Here is a 24876-nt window from a genome sequence, read left to right as displayed (position 1 = left end):
GTTTAATTCAAATATGGATCAACCATATGTCTTTTGCCAATGCAATTGTGTCAGGGTTTGCCTGTACAATTATTACTCCTACTTAGTTCATGATTTATCTTGTTTATTTCTTTTCTTAGTTATTGATCAATGACTGTTTTCTTCTGCCTCAGTAGGTAGTCGTGGAAAAGGCTTAATTTCACATCATTTTATTGATGAATTTATATTCTCTTTGTGTGAAACACTTGTTGAATTAAAGATAATTTTTGAAAAGCTTTGTAAGTCCATCTCTTTTAGATATTATTTTTTTGATTTTTAATTGTGGTAAGAAACAATAAAAATTTACCTTCTTAATCATTATTAACAGTACAGGTCAATAGTTTAAGTATATTTCACATTGTTTTGCCACTGATCTGTGGAAATTTCCATCTTGCAAAACTGAGTCATTACCCAATAAAAACCCCTTTCTTGTTTCTCTCTCCCCCAAGCACCTGGCAACCATCATCCCACATGAAGGTTTTTAATGTGTTAAAACTGATGTGTAATGAATGAAGTGTTATCACACCACCAGCATTAACCTCTCACATCTTATTCAAGGTTGTAGGTAAGAGAGGCTAACAGTAAAGGCTTTGGTAATGCATTGAAATGACATCACTAGTAATCTCTTTTCCTAGTGTCCTTAAGCCTCAAATAATTTAAGGTTATATTTCCCACAATTTATGTCCTGTATGTTTTCCTCCTTTTTGTAAATTCTGGGACATTTTACCAGTTACAGTAAAGATTTTATAGGAATACAGTCGAGAGTTTAGCTAAACTACTTCATGATATGGCTGCCTTGGCATCTATTTTGTGTAGCCAAGCAGGCTGCAGGGGCCTTGAACTGACACTAGCCACTTCTCCACCCACAGATCATAAGAAAGGCCTGGGCCCCAAATATTGCCACTCTCTCTGCCTGCGTCCTCCCTTGGCCTCTCCTTGTGGGCCTTTAAGACCTGTTATTTACTTTTTTTCCAGGACATGTGTGAGAAATAAGCTTTCCTACTTCATTTGTTTTTGTTGCAGCACAACTCACCATTCATCGTTTGGGAACTCTACTATAATGCGTATTTAATAAAGTCACACAAGTATAATTAGAAGCCATTCTTTTGGATTCTGAATCAATATAAAATTTGACTCTGTAATTTTCTTCACATACATCCTTTTGTTGACCTATGGAACACAAGCAGATTTTCATGGTTTTGATAGACATTGAATGCAATATATTAACCTGAATATATACTTTAGGAGTGAGAGAACTGAGGACAAAGAAGTGTGTGTGTGTGTGTGTGTGTGTGTGTGTGTGTACCCATGACTTCAAAAGGAAAGGGAAATACTGTATCAAAGCAAGTAGTTTCAAAATTATTGTTGATTTACTAACAAATTAGAAACCATACAGCTTGGTAATGCAAATCTATTTTGTCCACTTTACATTCAATTCATTTCTCCCAAAACCATGACTCTTGGTTTCAGAATCTCCCCCTTCAAATCCTCTCTTTTTTACTTACCAGTTAATCATGTATGACTTTCTATATGATTTATTTGTCCCAAGGTTTATGAAATAGTGGTTATATGACATGCTTAGGGATTTTAATGATGGTTTTCCTTAAATTTACTGGTATTCAGAATTTGGTTTGAAGATGAGAGTAATTCCACAGTGAGCATATTAGGTTGACTTTGTTTAATTAATACATTTTATTTTTCCTAGATTGGAGAAAAATACCATTTAAGTCAACGTTTCTTTAGTTCTTGTTTCTTTCACTTTTGTGTGTGTGTGTGTGTGTGTGAGAGAGAGAGGAAGATTATCCCTGAGCTAACATCCTTTGCCAATCCTCCTCCTTTTGCTGAGGAAGAATGGCCCTGGACTAACATCTGTGCCCATCTTCTTCTACTTTATATGTGGGACACCTGCCACAGAATGGCTTGATAAGTGGTGCATAGGTCCGTGCCCGGGTTCTGAACCTGTGAACCCTGGACTGCTGAAGTGGAGGCATGAACTCAACCACTACCCCCCTTCCTTCACTTTTTATAAGGGACATCAACAAAGTTATTCACTTTTCTGTGATCATTTGATCAGGTGAAATCTTGGAGTCTTCCTAAGTCATGGAGTCATTTTCACATTTACATGAAGTGAACAAACACACAGGACAGTGATGGGTGTGTAAAGATACCCAATTATTAGAAGAAAAATATTCCAGTAGGAGTGAGGGTTGTAGCTTCAGGTAAGAGACAGAAAGTTCAGGACAGGAATTGACTGAATTCTGCATGTGGGGAGGAGACCTGTTCCCTGGCTGCACAATTGGCTCTCTCAATTTAGGAGACCCATCTGCTTGTTTCATTTCCTAATTATCCCCAGTTCTTCTGTTTCTCCTCATTGTAATTCCTGCCACATGTGTATCACAGCCATGGTCCTCTTTTGCTGTTGTTATGGCTACAGAATGCTCACCGCTCTCCTCATCCCATGTCATCCTTACAGGCCCTGGAGAGAAACCTTACAAATGGAAAGAATGTACAAAAGCGTTTCAAGGGAGCTACAACCTTGCTCAATATTGGAGAGTGCTTCCTGGAGAGAAACCTTACCATGCAATGGATGTGGAAAGACCTTTGTCCAAAATATACACTTTGGAAAACACCAGAGTGTTCATATTGGAAAAAAAATACATGTGTAAAAAAATGTGGGAAAGTATTACATCAAAAATCACGTCTAAATAAATGTCAGAATTCATAGTAAAAAGCCGTCAGTCAATAACACTTTTCAGATACTACTCTAAATCAGAATATTTATTATAGAGAATAATGCAAAGTTAAAAAAACTTAGGTGATTTATTTGTTAGTACTTTTAAAAGAGTCAAAGGGATGGATGTTTGGGCAGGTATACTCAGTTTTAGTGTATCTTTTTTATATTGACTATATTTGAGTTTTTTTGAAAAGCAAATATTAACGTAATTCAACTCTCAAATCATTTCATGCTATGTCTTTATTTCTTATTTCTATGTGAAATCATGTGGTTGATTGTTGCTGCCTCAATGATATGAGAGACCCGTCTATATTAGGTGGGGTTCATCGAATCTACTTTTCCGTGGAAGATAAAGGACACTGTAAAGTACAACGTATGAAGCAAATCTAAATGGAGGCACTGTTTGTGGTTGACTTATCTGAGATAAGTCACCATCAGGTAAGTATTCAGGTCATCATTCTTTGTATTAAAGTAAGGTAGAGGAACATTATAAACTTTAAATAGTTTTACCAATTGCTCTTTAAGGATAAAAAACTGGCAGTTCATTAAAATCCTGATGTGTCTTCATAATAGCAATATATAGTAGTCGTGAATATTAGTTGGCATGGTTGAAATAAAGAAATATTCACAGATATCTGAGAAAAAGTATAGCTAACTGTTCCCTAAAATGGCATAAAATTAATGTACATCCATGTTTAATAAGTAATTAGCCTCCATGTTGGAAAGCAAAGAAAACACAACTCTCAGATCATTGTATCAGAAGAACAAATCTGTTTCATAAATGCTTGTAACCTATATTTTGACCAAGGGTCATACAGTGGATTTTGAAATGCTTTATTTAGACTATGTGTGAGCTTAATTTATTTTAATTAATAAAACTGAATGGTTTTTAATGTGTTAAAACTGACGTGTAATGAATGAAGTGCTATCACACCACATCCATCGTTTATCTTCTCCCACCTTATTCAAGGTTGTAGGGAAAAGACAGTAACCATAAAGGTTTTGCTAATGAAGATAAATAACATCACTAGTAATCTCTTTTCCTAGTGGCCTTAAACCTCCAATAATTTGAGGTTATATTTCCCACAATTTATTGTATCTTTTTCTTCTTTTTGTAACTGGGACATTATAATGTTTGTAATAAAGATTATATAGGAACATTATTGATAGTTTAGCTGAACTACTCAATGATATTGCTGATTTAGCATCCCTTTTGTGTAGCCAAGCAGCCTGACACCAGCCCCTCCCATGAGGGCATCTGCTTTTATTTATGTATAGCGATTCTATGAGTCAATGATAATTAAGGATAAAGCTTTAGTTGCTAGTGAAATGCAGATGTACGGATTTAAGGATGCAAGATTGGCTCAGTATTAGGATTTCCACAGAAAGACTCAATTGCTTTTATGCCAATACCAAAGTGCAATGTCATATATCATAGTAATTGAATATAATCATCATCTGTTTACACAATCTATGCCATGCCCTAACATATGGGTCATTAAACTTGAATAAACGATAAAATGTTGTGGTGTAGAAATAAACTTATTACAACTTTCAATAACTGAGTTAACTGAAACTGTTAGCAATGAGATAAGATTTGTAAAATCTTGTGCATGGTATAAAATCAAGTCAAAGAAAAGTGTGTATTGAACTTGGGATTGTTAGTACAATATCTTTAAAGTAGAGAAAATATCACAAGACGCATTTGAGTCTGAAATACACAAATCTAAAGTTACCTTTCTTTAAATGCTGTTTTCCTAACTTCAAGAGGGAAAACAGTTTCACCATAATCGTGAGAGAGTGGATGTTTTCATTGGAGGCAGAATTAATGTCCCCTTAATCATATCTTAACCTGAGTTAGAGGAATATGTTTCTATTCCAGTAACTGCCATTCAGATACACTTTTTCTGCAAAGGATTAGATGATTCCTATAGATTCATCTTGCTTTTTATTACAATCATGGTGGTCTTACAGGTGCACCTCTAATAAACCTAAAATTTTAGTCTATGATTTCTGTAAGGTATACTGAAAAGAAGATTGATTTATGAACTTTAGTCCTTAAGGACCTTAAAAATCAAGTTTCATGATCCCTTGGATTAAACTCCAATACACACTCTCAGTAAGGATTACATTAAGTTATATTAAGAGTGATTAGGGTTTGGCGTAGGGTCTACTACCCCATTTCTCTTTACTAGCTCAGCCCATGCCTCAGAAATTTTTCTCATTCCTATTTAACTTTGGAACTTGAACAGCTTCTCTTCCAGAAGAATCCCTTTTCTGACATGATCACTTACCCAGATTCCTGATATACCTTCTTCCCTGACAGACTCTGCTCTTCAGCCTGAAATAGAACATACTCACCTAAATCCTTTCCGCTGCCAGGACAGGGCTCAATGTGAAGCTGCAACAGCCACTGCATGTGTGGGAGGGAAGCAGCCAATTCCTGAGATATGGGTTTGCGGTCCTCTGTCCTCACCTCCTATAATACCTGCAATTACCATTTCACCTGCAGTGGCAAAAACAGTGCAGACTTGGGGTTCTGGGAACGTTCCTGAAAAAAAACTCCCCAGTTTCCAATTACCAAAAACAACTTCAACTTTCTAGTTAGCATCTCCAAAGAGACCTTTGGAGTGTTTGGGAGAAGATCCTTCTTTTCCGTGATCCCTGGAGGCAGACAGGGAGAAAGCAGGAAACACTGAGCTCTGACATGTGAGGAACTGACAGTGGAGCACGTGTGTCTCACTGGATTCTCTGCTTCCCTGAGAAATTTTTCTGCCTAACAACTAGATCCCTAGTAATTCACAGACCACTGAGCTGCACCGCCCTTTAAGTTATGAATAGAAATATGGAATCTGACAAAGTACCTGATAAGGATATTCAATGAAACACAAATAAAGGAAGAACATGAAGCCACTGATGTACATTAGAAATTATTGGTCCCATTTACACACTCGATGCCAATTAAGTTGAAAGTTAGGTGATATGGAATTTCTGTATGAAAATGTAATTTAGCAATATTGACCCCAGTAGTGATGATAAGCCTAAATAGAACAGTATCAACAAAAATTATATTTATAAATAAACAAACAAATGGAAACACGGTCATCAGATGATTTAAATCTGATTCTACCATTTGTTTAAAATTTCAGATAATTCAGTTCTCCTTACTTAGTCCAAGAGCACTGAATAATTACCACAGTCCTCAAGAAATTTTTTTGCTTATTTTCTGCAATGGACGTTCACTACTTTAGTAATAAGAAAAAAAAATATACGTATAAACCAATCATTGGTATTTCCAACTAAACATTCCAAGATTTGATCCCAGTTCACTCTCCAATCCTGGATTTCTATGGCAGAGATTAGAGCCATAATGGTGGACAAACCATACTTACACTCATCTCACACAGATGCACACACTCATGTGCATGCACACTCAATAAAACTCAGTCACATAAACACACACATGCACCGATACATTCTATCACAAGCACATTTCTCCACACAACACCAACTCACTCACATTCATACACACTACCAGCAATACACATTCACACAAACTCACAGAATAACACGTTTGCATGATCACACTCCACAACCATCATGTATCTCAATATCATGTTCATATATGGAAGAACAGTAGTATCTCCAGATCTCAGGATTATTGAAAAGCAGGAGCCTTTGCACCCTTTTTATTCTTTCTAATCTTGCAACATCCCACCAGGACAGAGTTTGCAATGTGCATTATATAAAAAATGTGGTGAGCACTGCATCTTTAGGGTGAGGTGTGTGGCAGGAAAGCAGGAGTGTTTGTGGGAGAAAAACGTGGTGGTGAGATAAAGCAAAGAAACAAGAATGGGGGAACAGGGATAAGATACAGTACAGGAAGCATGGTGGTGTTAGTAGATAGAGGGTGCAAGGGGAGAGTGCATATGGTTAAAGGCCCAGGGGGTTAAAGTTTGGAGAGGGTCACAGGACAATGAAGGTGTTAAAGATTCAAGAGAGAGGGTGCAAATAAGTTAAGAATTTGGGGATATTGGGTGTTGGGGGCATAAGAAATGCAGAGGGTTATGGGAACTAAGAGGATAAGAGGGATGGGAGATAACAGGCAAGGTGTGTAAATTGCAGGTGTGGGTCCAGGTGAAGGAGACATAATATCTATGAAGAGTTAAAGAACATGGAGGAAGGGGATGATAGTGACATATGTGGTCCTGGAGGTAGTTAGTGCTCCAAGACAGAGACGGAGGTTGGGAAGGGGAGATGGAGTCTGGGTGGGGGTAGTGGGCACAGAGAGAGAAAGTGAGTGGATGCACAATGACTAGGCCTGGGAGGGGGAAATGGTGGGCATGAGAAGGCTAAACACCCCAAAGAAAAAGGGGCAGAGATTATAGGATTAGGATATTGGGGAAGATGAGAGTGCTGGAAGGTTAGGTGATGGGACATTTGAAATCAAGGGTAGAAGACACTGGAATTGGGATGAGGTTACTGGAATGGGGGGTCGACATGGGTCCAGGGAAAGGAGAGCATAGAGGATGCAGACGGATGGAGGTGGAGGGGGCAGTACTGAAGTCTAGAAGGATTGTGTTGAGATGGAGGTAGGCATAAGTGGAGAGTTACTGGAGGTCTAGGGGATGGATAGATGTCTCAGGGTTGCAGGATGGAGGTTACTGTGGGAGGTATTGACAAAGACTTACTCCTGGACCCAAGTCTAATCAGGTTCCTCTGAGCCCTCTCCTCAACTAGGCCTCCAACTGAGCCTATAAAAACTGCATCTTTCAGCACATCATGATTTCATTCACGTGTGCTGAGAGATTTCAATAAACAGTAGCAGCATGATCTCTAACAGCTCAAGATCGAGTTTCTAGATAAGGACTCAGCCTGAAAAAGTTCAAGGCCACCAAAGGAACACATTGCTTTTCCAGCCAATGCCTGAAGATGGGGTCCCTGACTCCCAGTCTCTACGGAGAGGAAGAGCACCAGCTACCAATCCCAGCTGGCCTAATCACATTGACCAATCCAGTCCCCAGATGTTGTAAATTTCCACTTCCCCAACCTCTGCTCAAGTGCCCACTTGTTCCCCCTCCCTATTCCATCCTTCTCCCTTTAAATCACCCATCACTGATACCCAGTTGAAGTTGGGTTCGGTTCATGCTGGACCCACTTCCCATTGCAATGGACTGAACAGAATGTTTTCATCGCCTTTAACTAGTCTCAGGCATCGTTTGCCTTATATTTGTGTAGCCACACTGGGGAATTTTTCCCTTTCACTAGTGTTGCTGCTATGAAAATATTGGGGAATATCACCTCGTTACGTACAGAATGTTAGGAATGGACGTGGTGCATCACCATTTTCATACATCTTCAGGTTTGGTCCAAGTGACCACTTTGTCTTTCCTCCACAATGGTTAAATCCATCCCACCCCCACTAACCCTGGAGGAGAGTCTCCATTTCCCCACATCAACCCCATTCTGCTAGTGTCTTAATTTTTATGAATTGTATGTGTGTGATGTTATTGTTGACTTTATTTGCACTTCTTGGATTACTAGTGATGCTGTTTATAATGTAATATCTTGTCACCATCTGAAGTTACTGATCTGTAAATTGCCTAGTCAGAGTCCTAATTCCACAATTTGTGTATTGTCTTCCTTTTGCTTATGAAATGACAGAAAGTATTTTTTAATCTATTCTGGATGCTATTTTATTCTGGATGATAGGCATTGAAAATATACCTTTCCATTTTTGGTTGTCTTCTATTTTCAGGGAACCTTTACTAGTTATAATATGTTAGAGTTTTATCTATTCTTCTGTAGTTTGTATTTTATATCTTCATAACAAAACATTCCCCTACCTTGATATTATAAAATGTTAGTCTAAATTTGTACTGTCTGGGCCGGCCCAGTGGTGCAAGCGGTTAAATGTGCGCGCTCTGCTGCGGTGGCCTGGGGTTCACCGGTTCAGATCCCGGGCGCGCACCGACGCACCGCTTGTCAAGCCATGCTGTGGTGGCGTCCCATATAAAGTGGAGGAAGATGGGCATGGATGTTAGCCCAGGGCCAGTCTTCCTCAGCAAAAAGAGGAGGATTGGCAGATGTTAGCTCAGGGCTGATCTTCCTCACACACACACAAAAAATGAAAATAAATGAATATGTAAATAAATTTGTACTTGTTGCTTGATCCACGCTACACCTCCATATAAGTCATTTAGTACAGAGATATGATTAAAGTTATGTCCACTCATGATCATGTAACAATCTCGTATTTCCTTACTTATGAGAAAACCCCCTCAGACATTTCAGTATTTATTATACGTGAAAGTCTGTTTTGGGCTACACATTCTGTTTCATTAATCTTAGGTTAATATTCATCACCACCTTCTTTTCATTCCTATTTCATTACAACAATTCATGGTATCTGATAGGGTGAGTCCCTTACTCTGTTGCATTTCTTCAACTTTCTCTACTCTATTTTGGTTCTATAAGTTTGTTAAATTTTCAATCATCTGGTCAGGTTCTCAGAAAAATCCATTGATTGTTGACTGGACCTGATTGAATCACACATTAGTTTGAGGAGAATTACTATTCTTATGACATTTTTCCCAAATATTTTTTTGGGTCACTTTCACTTAGATTAATGTTTATATATCCCAGAGATATTTTATAATTTTCTTCATAATACTTTGTACATTTTTCTGAGGTTTATTCTTAAAACATTTAGATATGGCTGCTAATTCATATTTTAATTGATTGGAAATATATGTGATTATGCTAGATCAATCATGCACCCAGTAATTTAGATGAAATATCTTGTTGGTATGAACAGGTTTTGTATCATTTTTCTTTAGATTTGCTATGCAGACAATCACATCATCTCTCAATAATGAAACAATTTGCTCTTTACCTCCCAAAATGCATGCTGTCCTAATTTTTTATTCCTCAGAACATTGGCTTTGTGTGCCAGAACAAAGTTAATGAGAAATGATGATTTGAGCCTATCTGTTTATCTGCACCTGAAAGGATAAATTGTACCTTGAAAATTCATGGCCACTATAAGGTTTAATTAGAGTGAATCCCTAGTGTTCCAGTAATTTGTTTTTCTAGTTCTTTCATAACAATTATGTTTTTTTTAACTCTATCAAATTTTTAAGCTTTGCTTATATTAATTTAATCATATTACCCCCTTTAAATTAGTAACCTATTACATTAATAGATTTTTAAACTTATGGGTAATTTTAATGTATAAACTCTGTATGCATCCAGGTTCAGAAATCCAACAATATAGTCAAACTCACGGGAACAAAGATTAGAATGATAGTTGTCTCAGGCTGGGGGGAACAGGAAATGGGGAGTTGTTCAAAGGGTAGAAATTTCGAGTTATACAAGATGAACAAGTTCTAGAGACCTACTTGACAACATCATGCCTGTAGTTAACAATATTGTATTGTGTACTTAAGATTTTAGGGGCCTGCCCCGTGGCTTAGGAGTTAGGTGAGCACACTCCGCTACTGGCGGCCTGGGTTCGGATCCCGGGCGCACAGAGACGCACCGCTTGTCCGGCCATGCTGAGGCGGCGTCCCACATACAGCAACTAGAGGAATGTGCAACTATGACGTACAACTATCTACTGCGGCTTTGGGGAGAAAAGATGAAAAAAGAAGGAGGATTGGCAATAGATGTTAGCTCAGGGCTGGTCTTCCTCAGCAAAAAGAGGAGGATTGGCATGGATGTTAGCTCAGGGCTGATCTTCCTCACAAAAAAAAAAAAAAGATTTTATTGAAAGGGTAGGTCTTAAGAGTTCTTATCACAGTAAAAAAGGAACAAGAACAACAATAAAAATATATTTGTGGGTCATTTGGAGAATGTGAAAATGAATTGGGTATTAGACAACATTAAGTATTTAAAAATAATTTTGTTATAATGGTCTAGGAGCTTTGGGTGACTTTTAAATCTAGGGTTCATCATTTATTATAGATGAATTGTTAAGGCCTATAAATAATGTATGATATGAAGAATCTCAAGTCTTGACAGGCTTCTAGGATATGCATTAATATCTTCTGCTCTGCTCCCTGCCCTATCCACAAGAGGGATTTGAAATGGATAATATTAGACTGGGAAAAGGTTGATAAATTTTGAACTTGTTCTAAGGCTATTTAGAAATGCATTTTACTTAATTTTGTAAATATAAAATGTTTCTATTTTAAAGTGTTTAAAGGAAAGGAAGCATTCATGCCTTATTGGGAAAATATGTTTACAATAAATTAATTTAATTCATTGTTGGTTACGTTTTGATTAAAATGTGAAACCTGGCACTTACATTCACAGGTAAAATGTGTTTGCAAATTGTCCTTCAGTAAAATCCAGGCATTCCATATCTCAAACAGTTTCCTCTCTGTTTTGTCAGGTGAGGGAGCAGCTGAGTAAAGCTCACCCCTTGGTTAATGGTTCTCATATCTGGAGAGAATGAAATGTACACTTATTTCTTTGTAATTTAATTTATCTTTGACTTTAGATAAAATACAATTATCTGAAGGAAGTGACTTTTATTTTTATCTTTTTTACCAATTATTTTTTAAATTTTTTGTCATATTATTGACTATTGTTAAAGTTTTTTGTTTTAAAAAGTTTATTATTCCAAGTTTTATCGAGATATAATTGGCATATCACATTGAATAGGTTTAAGGTGTATAACAAAATGATCTGATATCTGTATATTGCACAATGATTGCCACAATAAGTTTGGTTAACATCCATCACCTCACGTAGTTACACTATTTTTCCTCGTGGTGAGAACTTTTAAGATTTACTGTCTTAGCAACTTTCAAATATATGATACACTATTGCAAACTCTATTCATCATGTTGTACATTACATCCCCAGAATTAATTTGTCTTATAACTAGAAGATTCTACCTTTTGACCATCTTAACCGAACCACTGTCCCCTTAGGCCACCACAACTAAGATCTTTGTTTCTATGAGTTTGGTTTTCCTAGATTCTACATATAAGTGAGATAATACTGTATTTTTCTTTATCTGTCTGACTTATTTCACTTAGTATAATGCCTTCAAGGTCCATCCATGTTGTTACAAACAGCAGGATTTCCTTCATTTTATGGCTGAATGGTATTTCATTGATCCATTCATCCACTGATGGATACTTAGGTTGTATCCACCTAACGGCTATCATAAATAGTGATGGAATAAACATGGAGGTGCTGATATCTCTCAGGATAGTGATTTTGTTTCTGAAGGAAGCAGTTTTTAAAAGGGTTTACTTCATTTTACTGTGACTAGTAACTGTAACCCTGGTGATCCACGTCTTTGGAAGCCCTCACTTTTTATTTCATGATGGACAAAGAAACATAAGCCTAGGTATAAACTTATTGCCAGTCAAACCTCTGTAAAAATGACATGCCCAATATGTTGATGCTGGCTCAGCACTTCAAGATGCTCTCCAAGGCCTATGACCTTTGACAACATGGGTGGACATTGAGGGTATTATGCAAAGTGAAATAAGTCAGAGGGAGAAGGTCAAATACCATATGATTTCCTTCATTAAGTAGTAGATAATAACAGCAATAAACAAACACATAGAGACAAGAGATTGGATGGGTGGTTACCAGAGGGGAAGGGGGGAGGGAGAAGGGCGAAAGGGATAATTTGGCACATGTGTGTGGTGATGGGTTGTAATTAGTATTTGGGTGGTGAACATGATGTAATCTATGCATAGAAGTATAATGATGTACACCTGAAATTTATACAATGTTATAAACCAATGTTACTGCAATAAACAAAAAATTTAAAAAAAAAAAGAAAGAAAAATATAGACTTTAGATGGGAAATGCCTGAGAGTTCTCCCTTATAACCTTTCTTGTAATTCAAATGTGGCCTAAATGGTTTTCAACCATTATGCACCTTCCCTCCAATGTGGGACATGACAATCAGGAAAGGTTTTTTCTGCACTGAAGGACAAGACCACTACATATAGAGAACCTGACTGTTGATCAGGGATGCTTTCAGAGAAAGATCTTCATCGGAAGGAGACAATGGGGAAATTACTAAAAGAAACCTTAACTAAATTGGACTTGGGAAACCCTGTAGGGGGAGCTCTCACACCCTATCACATGCGTCCATTACACCAAAAACGAAGAGATGGTCGCCTGTATCTTGCATGGGAGGTAAAACTACTTTCTGAGGGAAAATTTTTCTCCCCACCTGGTAACAGCCCAGCCAATGAGAAATGCTGCAGTTCAGCCATTGAGAAGCCATTGTCACCCTAAACTGTTCCTTTCCCCGAATGGATTTGTTTTTGAACAGATCCTCCCTACTCCCCCATTTCTTTATAAAAGTAGCTTTCCTCCTTACATTTCCAGATTTGCCTGTGGTTTGCCATAGCACGCACATCCCAAATTGCAATTATTTTGGCTATTCCAGAATAAAATCATTTTGATGGTAAAATATCAAGTGAGTTTGCTTTTTAAGTTGGCACAGGGGAGACTTGATTCTATGTCTATGTTGAGTGATTTTGCAGACAAGACTAAATTGAAGACAGTTGAGACCCTGAGAGTATAAATACATAGAAATTAGCAAAAATTCCAAAAATGGGAATTAGAACAACTTCAGACTTTCAAAGTCATTGATTCAGTGGAGTCAGACATGAATTTTTTAAGGGATTATGATGTACACAGTTAATAATTGGGTTACGTATGGATTAACATAAGGATAAAAACTAAAGTTGTTACAAAATGTAAGTGAGAGATGGTGAAGTGATAGATGTGGAAAGAAGAGAGGCCCAGAGAAGAGAGGGAGGACCATATTGGATCAAGACGGGCGTGGCAACAGTTAGGCCAGATGGTAGGACAGACACTGTGGCTTCGTCTTCTCCTCTTGGTCCCCTACTTCACCCTTAAGAATTCTTTGGTTCTGTTCCATTGCTCTGTGATGCAGGCGTGGAATTCCAGTGAGGAGCATGCACGCTTAGTGTCCAGCTGGCTGAGTTCACAATGTGCTTCCAAAGATGGAAGATTTTTGTGAGTAGAGTTAGTATCACATTGCTGAGCTTAAGCTGGGTCCCATGCAGCACTGATTCCATTTTCTACATCCTGTTTGTTCTGAGGTCCTTCTCTTTTTCAACCATTGAGAAATAAATCTCTATCTATCAATATTTGGGTAAATCAGAGACATTAATCAGGTAAAGTTACCCTACATCTAGCCCGCAGCACAGCTTTCCTCTTATTCCTCTTTCAACTTTACTAAATCAATTTTATTGACACAGAGAGATACCTTGAGGTGGGGACTCTCAGGAGAGATTAGAACATCGTAGTTCTGGAGAAGCTGTTTGGACAGAGCAGGGGTAACAGTAAAGATCGAAGCTTCTGTCCAAATCTAGAAGTGTATCTGCATGGGGTAAATGGCTCCAGGAAAAATCCTAGAGTGTTTCTGTGTTCCTGCAGGATCACTAAGAGAGGGCAGATCTGATAGGAAATTAGTGTTCATCAGTCACCTGATTTCAGATTCTCAGAGATAAGCCCATATGGAAGGTCTGGTTTGCAGAGCAATGCAGAGCCTGTGAAAGCCTTTGATCACATGTAAAAGATGAAGCTCTGGCTTCAGGGAGAAGTTTCATAACTGACTGAACATTATACTTCTGTGGGTGTGAGATTTTGTGCCTTTTCTCACTTGATGACCACTGACTGAGGAATCATTTGAAGATCCGGTGTAGATAGGCATCTTTCTTTTTAGTTTCTTAAAGAAGGAAGCAGAAAGACATTTTAATCCACTTTTAAATTAAGAATCAGTAGGAGTGACATCAGGGAAAATGTCAGAGTAGAGACCCTTGGGGGTGTGTCCATCCCCAGAAACACGAAATCTGGTAAAACCTGTCAGAATTAACCTTATAACAACATGTAAGGTGTTTTTTTGCCATATATATTTATCTTTCACTAGAACTTTATCTTGCCATAGAATGTGAAGAATAAATTGTTTTTTTGATCTTTGTGACAGGAATATCACATCCATAAACACAAGTATTAAAGATGGCAGTCACAGTGTAGCTTTATTGCTTACTAGCTCTTATGCACCGTTGTATATTCATGAATATCTCCACTGATATTTATAAGTCTGTGGATGAATCAAGACATGTCATAGAACTAGCCACACTCATTTTTTTTCAGGCTTCTTTCACTCTCCTTATTTGCATTTTCATCTAAGATAAGACTTTTACAATAACACGCCTAGCTACAATAACTGATAGTATGTGCTTTGAGACTAAATTAAATTTATACTTTAGATTCAGGACAAGAGATTTTTTTAAATATATATTGAGGTTTTCTATCCAAGAACATGATGTGATTTTCCATTGTTTATGTGTACTTGATATATTTCTGGAATTTTTCTATTATTTTTCTTATATATACTTTACAACTTTTTTTAGATTTTTCCTAGTTTATTTTAACTTATTTTATTTCATCCTATTGTAACTGTTTTAGTTTTATTCCTGCCCTCAGTGGGAATCTTCCTAATTCATCCTCATGATCAGGATGAGGACTTCATTTGTCAAGTTAAGAAAGATCCATCATTGCCTAGTTTTGAGTGTTGTAATTTAACCGATGGTAAGTTCTGCCAATAGCTGCTTTTGTATCTATGAACATGATCTCCTGATTTTTTGTTTTATATCTATAGATGTGATGAATTCTATTAATGGATTGCCTAATGTTAAATCACTCTTGAATTCCACATATAAACTGAAATTCATCACTGATGTCATTTGAATCATGTCCTGAAATATGTATGTACAAATTCAAATTCCCTTCTACTGTGAATGAGATTATCCAGGATGCTTATATCGGACTGGTTCTTAGTGTGACTCTTCTCTGCTCTTGGCCGATGTTTAAAACTACAACGTTTTCTCCTGAGAGAATTTTGGGGTTTGATGATATACTAGTGGTCCTTAAAAGTTTTTAGTACTTTATGAAGTGTGTTGAAAAATGCTGTGGTTGCCTTTGAAATGGAAATTTAAATTTCAATCTAAATGGTAAATCATTGTAAAAAATATAATTCTCAGAATATAAAAACATTTACAATTTAAAATAAAAAATTTATATCACCAAACAAAGACTTGTATGGAGTATTTATTGTAATATAGGGTTATCACAAAAGCTGGAAACTACCTAAATGTCTAATGACTGACGGACAGATAAACAAGGAGTGGTATCTCCATACCATGGAATCCCACTCAGCAATAAGAAGAAACGATCTATTGAGATATGCAAAAAACGTGAATGAATATCTAAGGCGTTATGCTGAGTGAAAGGAACACCTTAGCCTCCCCATCCTTCCAGTCTCTGCTGGTGCCTTCCTGTGCCTGAACCTGCCCAAAGACCAGGAGGCTGGGGAGGCTGGAAATACCCGACCCTGTGTCCACAGCACAGCAGGTGACAGGAAGACACTGGGTCACAGAGCTCACAGCAGACGATGGGCCGAGCTTCTGAGAGAAGAGAGAAAAACTGCTATCAAATAAACCCTCCAGGTGGGCAAGTTGCACATGATATAAAACCAAAATCCGTGAGGCCTCTCTTCAGTAGGATCCACCTCTGCGACTTGGAAGAGTCTCTGTCCTGGTCAATCCTGGGACTGCAGTTACTTCCCAAAACGCTGCAGTCAGGGTCTGCTTCAGATGGTTTCTTATTCCAGGGTGGGTAATATTCTCTCTCTCTCTTTTAAAAAGTTTTCTGGAAACTCCGTGATGTCATTTGAGATGGAAATTAAATTTTGAATCTAAAGAATTATTGCAAAAATATAATTGCCAAAATTTCTTAAATATTTACAGTTTAAAATGAAAAATTTAGGGCCGGCCCCGTGGCTTGGTGGTTAAGTGAGCGCGCTCCACTGCTGGCGACCCGGGTTCGGATCCCGGGCTCGCACCGACGCGCTGCTTCTCTGGCCATGCTGAGGCCGCGTCCCACATACAGCAACTAGAAGGATGTGCAGCTATGACACACAACTATCTACTGGGGCTTTGCAGGGAAAAAATAAATAAATAAAATCTTTAAAAAAAAAAAAAAAATGAAAAATTTATATCAACAAAAAAAGGCTTGGGGCTGGCCTGGTGGCATAGTGGTTAAGCTCATGGGCTCTGCTCTAGTGTCCCAGGATTTGCATGTTTGGATCCTGGGTGCAGACCTACACGTTGCTTATCAAGCCACACCGTGGCAGGCATCCCACATATAAAGTAGAGGAAGATTGGGTCTGGCCTGGTGGTGCAAACGGTTAAGTGCAAGCGCTCTGATGTGGCAGCCCGGAGTCCACCGGTTCAGATGCCGGGTGTGCACCGAGGCAGCACTTGTTAAGCCGTGCTGTGGTGGCATCCCATATAAAGCAGAGGACGATAGGCACAGATGTTAGCCCAGGGCCAGTCTTCCTCAGCAAAAAAAGAGGAGGATTGGCATCGGATATTAGCTTAGGGCTGGTCTCCCTCACAAAAAAAACAAAAATAAAAAATAAAATACAGTAGAGGAAGATGGGCATAGATGTTAGTCCAGGGCCAATCTTCCTCAGCAAAACGAGGAGGATTGGCAACAGATATTAGCTCAGGGCTAATCTTCCTCACCAAAAAACAAACAAACAGAAGTCTTGAATGAAGTGTTTATTGCATATAGGGTAATCTCTTTCCAAAGATATATATTTTTTCCCTCCAAAATGAAAAGGATGCATATTCAACTCTCTCTCAGAATCCTTCCACTCTCCCCTTCCTGACTTGAGGTAAAGGAGCCCCCACCCTTCCCTGAGTTAGGTCAGAAACTAGAAGTCACAGCACCTCAGACATTCTTATCCAGAAACTACCTAAACTTTCCTCTGGTTTTCTTCACACGCCTTTAGCAATACTCATTGTGGTGAAATTATGATAGTCCTCCTATGGGGTGGTGGCCATCTCCTTAGGAATTTGGTCCATGTCTCAGAGCCTTCAATGATGCTACTAATGAAAAGTGCTCCTGTAGGCACATCATCTCTGAATTTGGATGAAATAAGGAACACAACTTCTAATAAAAATGAATCTAAATCATAGCACAGCAAAGGTGCAGACCGTTAACTTTTTTTTTTATTGGTTTATAACATTGTAAAAATTTCAGGTGTACATCATTGTTCTTCTATTTCTGCATAGATTACATCATGTTCACCACCAAAATACTAATTACAACCCATCACCACACACATGTACCGAATTATCCCTTTCCCCCTCCTCCATCCCCCCTTCCCCTCTGGTAATCACCAATCCAATCTCTGTCCCTATGTGTTTGTTTATTGTTGTTATTACCTACTACTTAATGAAGGAAATCATACGGTATTTGACCTTCTCCCTCTGACTTATTTCCCTTTGCATTATACCCTCAATGTCCATCCATGTTGTCACAAATGGCTGGATTTCATCGCTTCTTATGACTGAGTAGTATTCCATTGTGTATATATACCAGATCTTCTTTATCCATTCGTCCCTTGATGGGCACTTAAGTTGCTTCCAAGTCTTGGCTATTGTGAATAACGCTGCAATGAACACAGGGGTGCTTGAAAACACCAGACCGTTAACTTTTAACTTTGCGAAGTTCTAGTTGGTGGCATTAGGGAGCCTCTCTGTACGGAAGCTCTCCTTACCTAATTTGGCAGAACCGAGGTCTTTTTTTCACAATTTGTCCTCAGGTGCCCCTTGGTTTCTGTGCTTCCTGCACATCCATGGCCCAGTCTCCTAATGACTCATTCTCCTTTTATTCAGTGTTCTGATTCACTGTTATTTCATTTTTTTCACAGACAAAATGTTGTATATATCTAATGTATACATCTTGACAAGTGTGATGATAAGTATGCACTTACGAAATCGTTACTATTGGTATCAAATATGCCATTAACTTATCCATCACCTCCAAAAGTTTTCTTCCACTCTCTTATTTATTATTCTTAGTTTTTGGAGATAAAAACCCTTGATATAAGATCTATCCTCTTAGTATAATTTTAAGTTTAAAATACAGTATTTTTAACTATAAGCTTTATGTTGTACAGTGTTGGTACCACATATGTAGATATGTGGGACTTATTTATCTTGTGTAATTGCAACTTTGTACCCTTTGACTGATACCTCCCTAGTTGGTCCTCCTCTCAGACCCTGGTGACCACCATTCCACTTTCTGCTTCTATGAGTTTGACTATGTTGGATTCATCATATAAGGGGTATCATTTAGTATTTGTGTTATGCATCTGGCTCATTTCACTTAACATAATGTCCTTGAGGTTCATCCATGTTGTTGCAAATGGCAGAATTTCCTTATCTATTTAGTCTCAATAATATTCCATTGTAAATATATGTACATATGAAATACATATGTGTGAGAAAATGTGTGATATATATAACACACAGATATATATCACACGTTTTATTTATCCACTCACCTGTCAATTGACAGTTAAATAGCTTCCAAATCTTGACTATTGTTCATAATGTTGCAATAAATATGAGAGTACAGACATCTCTTTGAGATCCTAATTTCAATTCCTTTGGTTATATACTCAGAAGTGAGATTGATTGCTGGATCATAGTGTACTTCTATTTTAGGAGACTCTATACTGTTTTCCATAGTGGGTGCACTGATTTACATTTTCATCAACTGTGTACAAGTGTTCCCTTTCCTCCACATCCACACCAGCATGCATTATCTTTTTTTTTTTTATTTTTTATTTTTTTTGGTGAAGAAGATTAGCCGTGAGCTAACATCCATTGCCAATCCTCCTCTTTTAGTAGAGGAATATTGGCCTTGGGCTGACATCTGTCCCCATCTTCCTTTACTTTACATGTGGGATGCCGCCACAGCATGGCTTGAGACAAGTGCATCGGTCTGCACCCGGGATCCGAACCCGCGAACTTCAGGCCACCAAAGCAGAGCACTTGAACCCAACCACTACGCCACTGGGCCAGCCTCTATCTTTTGTTTTTTTTACAATAGCCATACTGACACTTGTGAGGTGATATTTTGTTATAGTTTTGATTTTCATTTCCTTGATGATTAGTGATGTTGAGCACATTCTCATAAACCAGTTGGAAATTTGTATAACTTCGGAGAAATATCTAATTGATCACTTTGCCAAGTTTTGAATTATTTGTTTATTGCAATTGAGTTGTCATGAGTTCCTTTTATACTTTGGGTAGTAACCTCATATACAACATATGTTTTGAAAATATTTTCTTTCTAGTCTACAGTTTGCCTTTTCATTCTGTTGACTGTTTCCTGGCTGTTCAGAAACTTAACTTTCTGCAGGGCCACTTGTCTATTTTCACTTTTTTTGCTTATGTCTTTTGGTGTCAGATCAGCTGTATCATTTCCAATACCAATATCACAAAGCTTTTCCCCTATGGTTTCTTATAGGAATTTTAGAGTTTCAGGTCTTTAGTTTAAGTATATAATCCATTTTGAGTTGACTTTTGCATAAGGTATATGAGATATATATCGTCTTTTGTATATGGGATAAGGGTCAAATTTTCTTCTTCTTTTTTTTTTTTTTTGTGAGGAGGACTAGCCCTGAGTTAACATCTGATGCCAATCCTCCCCTTTTTTCTTGAGGAAGATTGGCCCTGAGCTAACATCCATGCCCATCTTCCTCCACTTTATATGGGACGCCACCACAGCACGGGTTGACAAGCGGTGCGTCGGTGCACGCCTGGGTTCCGAACCTGTGAATCCCGGGCCACCGAAGCGGAGTGTGTGCACTTAACCGCTTGCGCCACAGAGCCGGGCCCTCAAATTTTATTCTTCTGCATGTGGATGTTCAGTTTTCCCAAAACTACATATTAAAGAGACTATCCTTTCCCGTACTGTTAGCAACCTGGTCAAACATCAGTTGGTCATAAATGCATGGGTTTATTTCTGAGCTCTCTAGTCTGCACCATTGGTCTATACATCTTTTTTTAAATGCCAATAGCACATTGTTTTTATTACTCTAGTTCTGAAGTATATTTTGAAATGAGAAAGAAGGGTCCCTGTGAGAGAATCACTGAGTCACATTAGGAGTCCTGGTTTTTGTCCCACTCACCATGACTGTAAGAAAAAACAAAAACAAAAACACTTTTTTTCATAAGTACGGTTGTGTTGTTTCTTAGTCAAACACGAAGTAACAGATATAGACTGGGATTTATTAGAACTTGAGTATAACTTGTTATCCCTGTGTTGAATGTGTGAGCCTAACCAGCTCCCTAACTCCATTGTACTAATTTCCACAACTGACAAATCCTATTTTTCACTCCTCACAGGCTATATGTAAAGACTGCATGGGCCCAGAAAGAAAGTGTGGATTTCTGTTCTGAGTCCTGGATGGGCTAGGCTTTAGGTGGAAATACACCCTGCTCCTGACTCACCCAGGGTGCCTCCACATTTCCCACCCCATTTAACTGAGCCAAAGACACATAACCTGTTTTGTTAGTGGTGTAAGATTGCAAATTAAGTGAGGTCACTTTCATGTGCATGTCAGCTGTCTCAGAGGATTTCCTTTTCTTTTATTTCAGCTTCTGGGATGTTGGGGTTGTTTATGCCCACAGTGCATGGCTCATCCATCCTGTCTAAACAGTTTCCCCAATATTCTTCATCTCCCACCTAGATTCTATGTGGGAGATGAAAATACCACCAGTATTTCTTTTTCTTTTCCTGAGAAAGATTAGCCCTGAGCTAATATTCATGCCAATCTTCCTCTATTTTGCATGTGGGTCGCTGCCACAGCATGGGTGATGAGTGGTGTAGGTGCATGCCCAGCATCCAAACCTGTGAACCCAGGCTGCCAAAGATGAACACGCTGAACATAACCACTACACCATGGGGCCAACCCCTCACCAGTATTTTTAAATGCTATGTTCTCAAGGTGCCTTCATCAAAGACACTTTCTCCATCCTCAGTATCACTGCTCTAGGCTCTAGAAAGTACAATAATCTCTGTGTCCCCAAAGCATCTGGTCCTCAATGCTGCTGAAAAATTCCTGCCTATCACAGGGTAGGGATTCCGCTGCCATGGTCCTCAGACATGTACTAAAATAACCCAAGCCCTCATTTCATGCTTATCCCTCTTTGCTTATCAGACAACAACAATCTCAGTTATCTGACAGTATGACAAGGTTAAGTGAATATAAATTGTTTTCTCTGTGTGTGTGTGTGTGTGTGTGTGTGTGTGTTGAGGTAGTAGTGGCAGGGGGTGCCAAATATATGGCTATAATCTCTGACCTGGACATTGAGAGGGTTTGAATATTAATCCCAGATGAAATATAGGTTTGTAATTAGAAAAAATCAAAGGATTAATTTAAAATCATATTTTATATGACATTTATTGAAAAAAGCAATAAATTTTGGGGAAGATTCAGCAAAAATTAAGTGTAAAGGCTGGCGGTAACCATTCAGTGTCCTTGAGTTGAGAAAGTAGCATTGACTTAGGTGATAGTTCTATGAATTGTAGAATCTGTTGAAACTTCTGATCCTAGTGCTTTCCTTTGGGATAGACACATAAATTTCTATCTTTTGATGGATATTGTTGAACTTGGGCTTTCTATAACCATTGGGGAGAGGGTCAATAATAATATATTTTACTAGAAAGAAAACTTGTTTATCACCTGACTTCCACATTAATTGGCATTGAGTTCTGCAAATAAATCCAATAAATTATAATGTTAGTTTTGGGCATCATGTTCTTCCTTTTGCTTATATGGCTTTGAAAATCCTTCTCAGGTGCTTTGGTTCTGCTTGTCTGTTCATAACTGAAATGATGCTGACACTCAGTAGTGTGAAGTTTAGGAAAGAACACACTTTGGGCAGAAAAACTTCTCAGGGGAGCAGAGAACTCAGCAAGAGACATGAGCATCTTTGCCAGTCCCTCATGTGTCAACTCAGTATTTCCTGGGGCCTCCGTGTGCACCTGTCTGCCTCCATGGATCAAAAAAAGAAAGAGCCTCTCAACACAATGAACTGATCTCTTTGGAAATAATTAGTCGGTTGTGACTGTTTTTGGTAGTCAACAACTGGATAACAGTTTTTCACAAATATCCTCAGTTCCGCAAGCCTGTCCTCCCATGGTGGCTACAGGTGAAATGATAATTGCAGTTCTAAGGGGAGGTGAGGTCACAGAATCACAAACCCATATCTAGTGGTCTAGCTGCCTCCCTCCATTCCAGGTCCTGGCTGTCATGACCATCACACCAGGCCCACTGTCCTGGCAGCGGAAGAGTCCACTGACTATTTTCTATTCCAGTCTGAGAGGAAGAGTCTGCAAGGAAGGAGGGCTATCAGGAGTCTGGGTAAGTGATCACGTCAGAAAAGGGATTCTTTAGGATTTGAGTATGGTCTAGTGCCAAAGCCACACAGGAGGGAGGAATAATTCTGAGGCATTAACGGAGCTAGTAGGATCCTACACCAAACCCTAATGGATCATACTATAATTTAGTGTAATCAAAAATGACTTTGAATCTTGCCATTGAATCTGAGTGATAATGTATCCTGACTTGTACTTAATAGCTGTAGTTCTGAAATCAATCTGCTCTTCAGCCTAATATACTGGAATCATAGACTACATTTTCAGGATTACTGCAGGTGTGTCTACCATGCCTCTGTGCTTATAATAAAGAATAGGATGAATCTACAGGAATAATTTAGTGCTGTGCAGAAATAATGTATCCAAATGGCAATTGCTGGAATAGAAATGTTTTCTCTTACTCTGGGTGTATCAAGCGCTTAATGGAGACAGTAATTTTTCCCTACTGAAAAAATCTGTGGTCTATTAATTTTGATGAGACTGTTTTCTCTCATGAAGAAAGGAATCAGTACTTAAGGAAAATGTCAGTCTCTAATAATGAGTTTCAGCTAGCAGCTGTCAGGCTCAAATGTATCTTTCAATATTTTCTCTGGTTTAAAAATATTCTATCACTTTAAAAACATGTTATTCCAATCTGATAAAATGTGCAAGATTTTACATATTAGAGATTCCTTTGTGCGTAACTGTCTTAAAAATATAAGACAAATCTCACTTGGATTGTTGAACATCTGCTCGTAGCCAATACCTTGGTCGTGTTCTCTACAGGAATTGGCAGCATTTGGGTGGAAACATTTTCTCAGTGATATTGGATGCAAACTTGTTTGCTATATCCACTGAGTGGCCAGGGGTGTGTCCATTGGAACCACCTGCCTTTTGAGTGTCTTCCAGGCCATCACCATCAGCCCCAGGAACTCCAGCTGGGCAGAGCTTAAAGTGAAAGCTCCCAAGTACATTGGATGCTCCATTTTCCTCTGCTGGATCCTACAATTCCTGACAAATATCATTTTAAGTCTGTATGTGACTGGTAATTGGAGCAACAAAAACATCACAAAGAAAAAAGATTTGGGATTATGTTATGTTGTAATTCATGACAGAATCACAGTCTTATGTAGGATTTTTATTATTCCCTGATGTTCCATGTTTGGGGCTCATGACCTGGACCAGTGGCTTTATGGTTTTCATCCTGTGCAGGCACAAGCAGCAGGTCCAGCACATTCATGGGACCAATATCTCCCCTAGATCCTCTGCTGAATCCAGAGCCACCCGAAGCATCCTTGTCTTGGTGAGCACTTTTGTGTCTTTGTACTCTCTCTCTTCCATCTTTCACATTTATTCAGCTCTTTATAATAATCCCAGCCAGAGGCTGGCGATCTTCGTTGGACCAATTACTGCATGTTTCCCAACTGTAAGCCCCTACGTTCTCATGAGCTGTGACCGCAGAGCATCCACATTTTTCCTTTCCCGGATAAGGATTAGATGTTTACTTAATCTTATGAGAACTATGTAAATTGAATTTGCATATCATTCAGTTATTTATTTACTCATCCTCTTCTGAGTCCTAAGAACAATTATTAGACAGTCATTTACAAGAGAGTGGTAAACAAGACAGGTTGAGATTATCCTCCAAAATAAGCAATAAATCGCAATGTAATTGTAAAGGAACTATTGTAGTAATTATCATCTAAATACCTATGTAAGTAAAACTATAATGCTTGTAGGGGAGCTTCAGAATCTAGGTAGTATTATGCAGGAGTTTCTGAAACAACGTGGGGATTACAGAAAATTCTTTGAGTGTGTGACTATCGATC

At 38.4% G+C, this 24876-nt stretch overlaps 1 pseudogene; it reads left to right on the top strand.

Moving 5' to 3' along the window:
* Nucleotides 1-24575, top strand: part of LOC147912750 (vomeronasal type-1 receptor 4-like) — a 40855-nt pseudogene extending 16280 nt beyond the window's left edge.
* Nucleotides 24576-24876: the final 301 nt, after the last annotated feature.

Source organism: Ceratotherium simum, chromosome 33 (assembly GCF_057802395.1).
Source record: "Ceratotherium simum simum isolate JZ-2026a chromosome 33, ASM5780239v1, whole genome shotgun sequence".
Lineage (NCBI taxonomy): Eukaryota > Metazoa > Chordata > Mammalia > Perissodactyla > Rhinocerotidae > Ceratotherium > Ceratotherium simum.
This window is presented reverse-complemented; position numbering and strand designations above follow the sequence as displayed.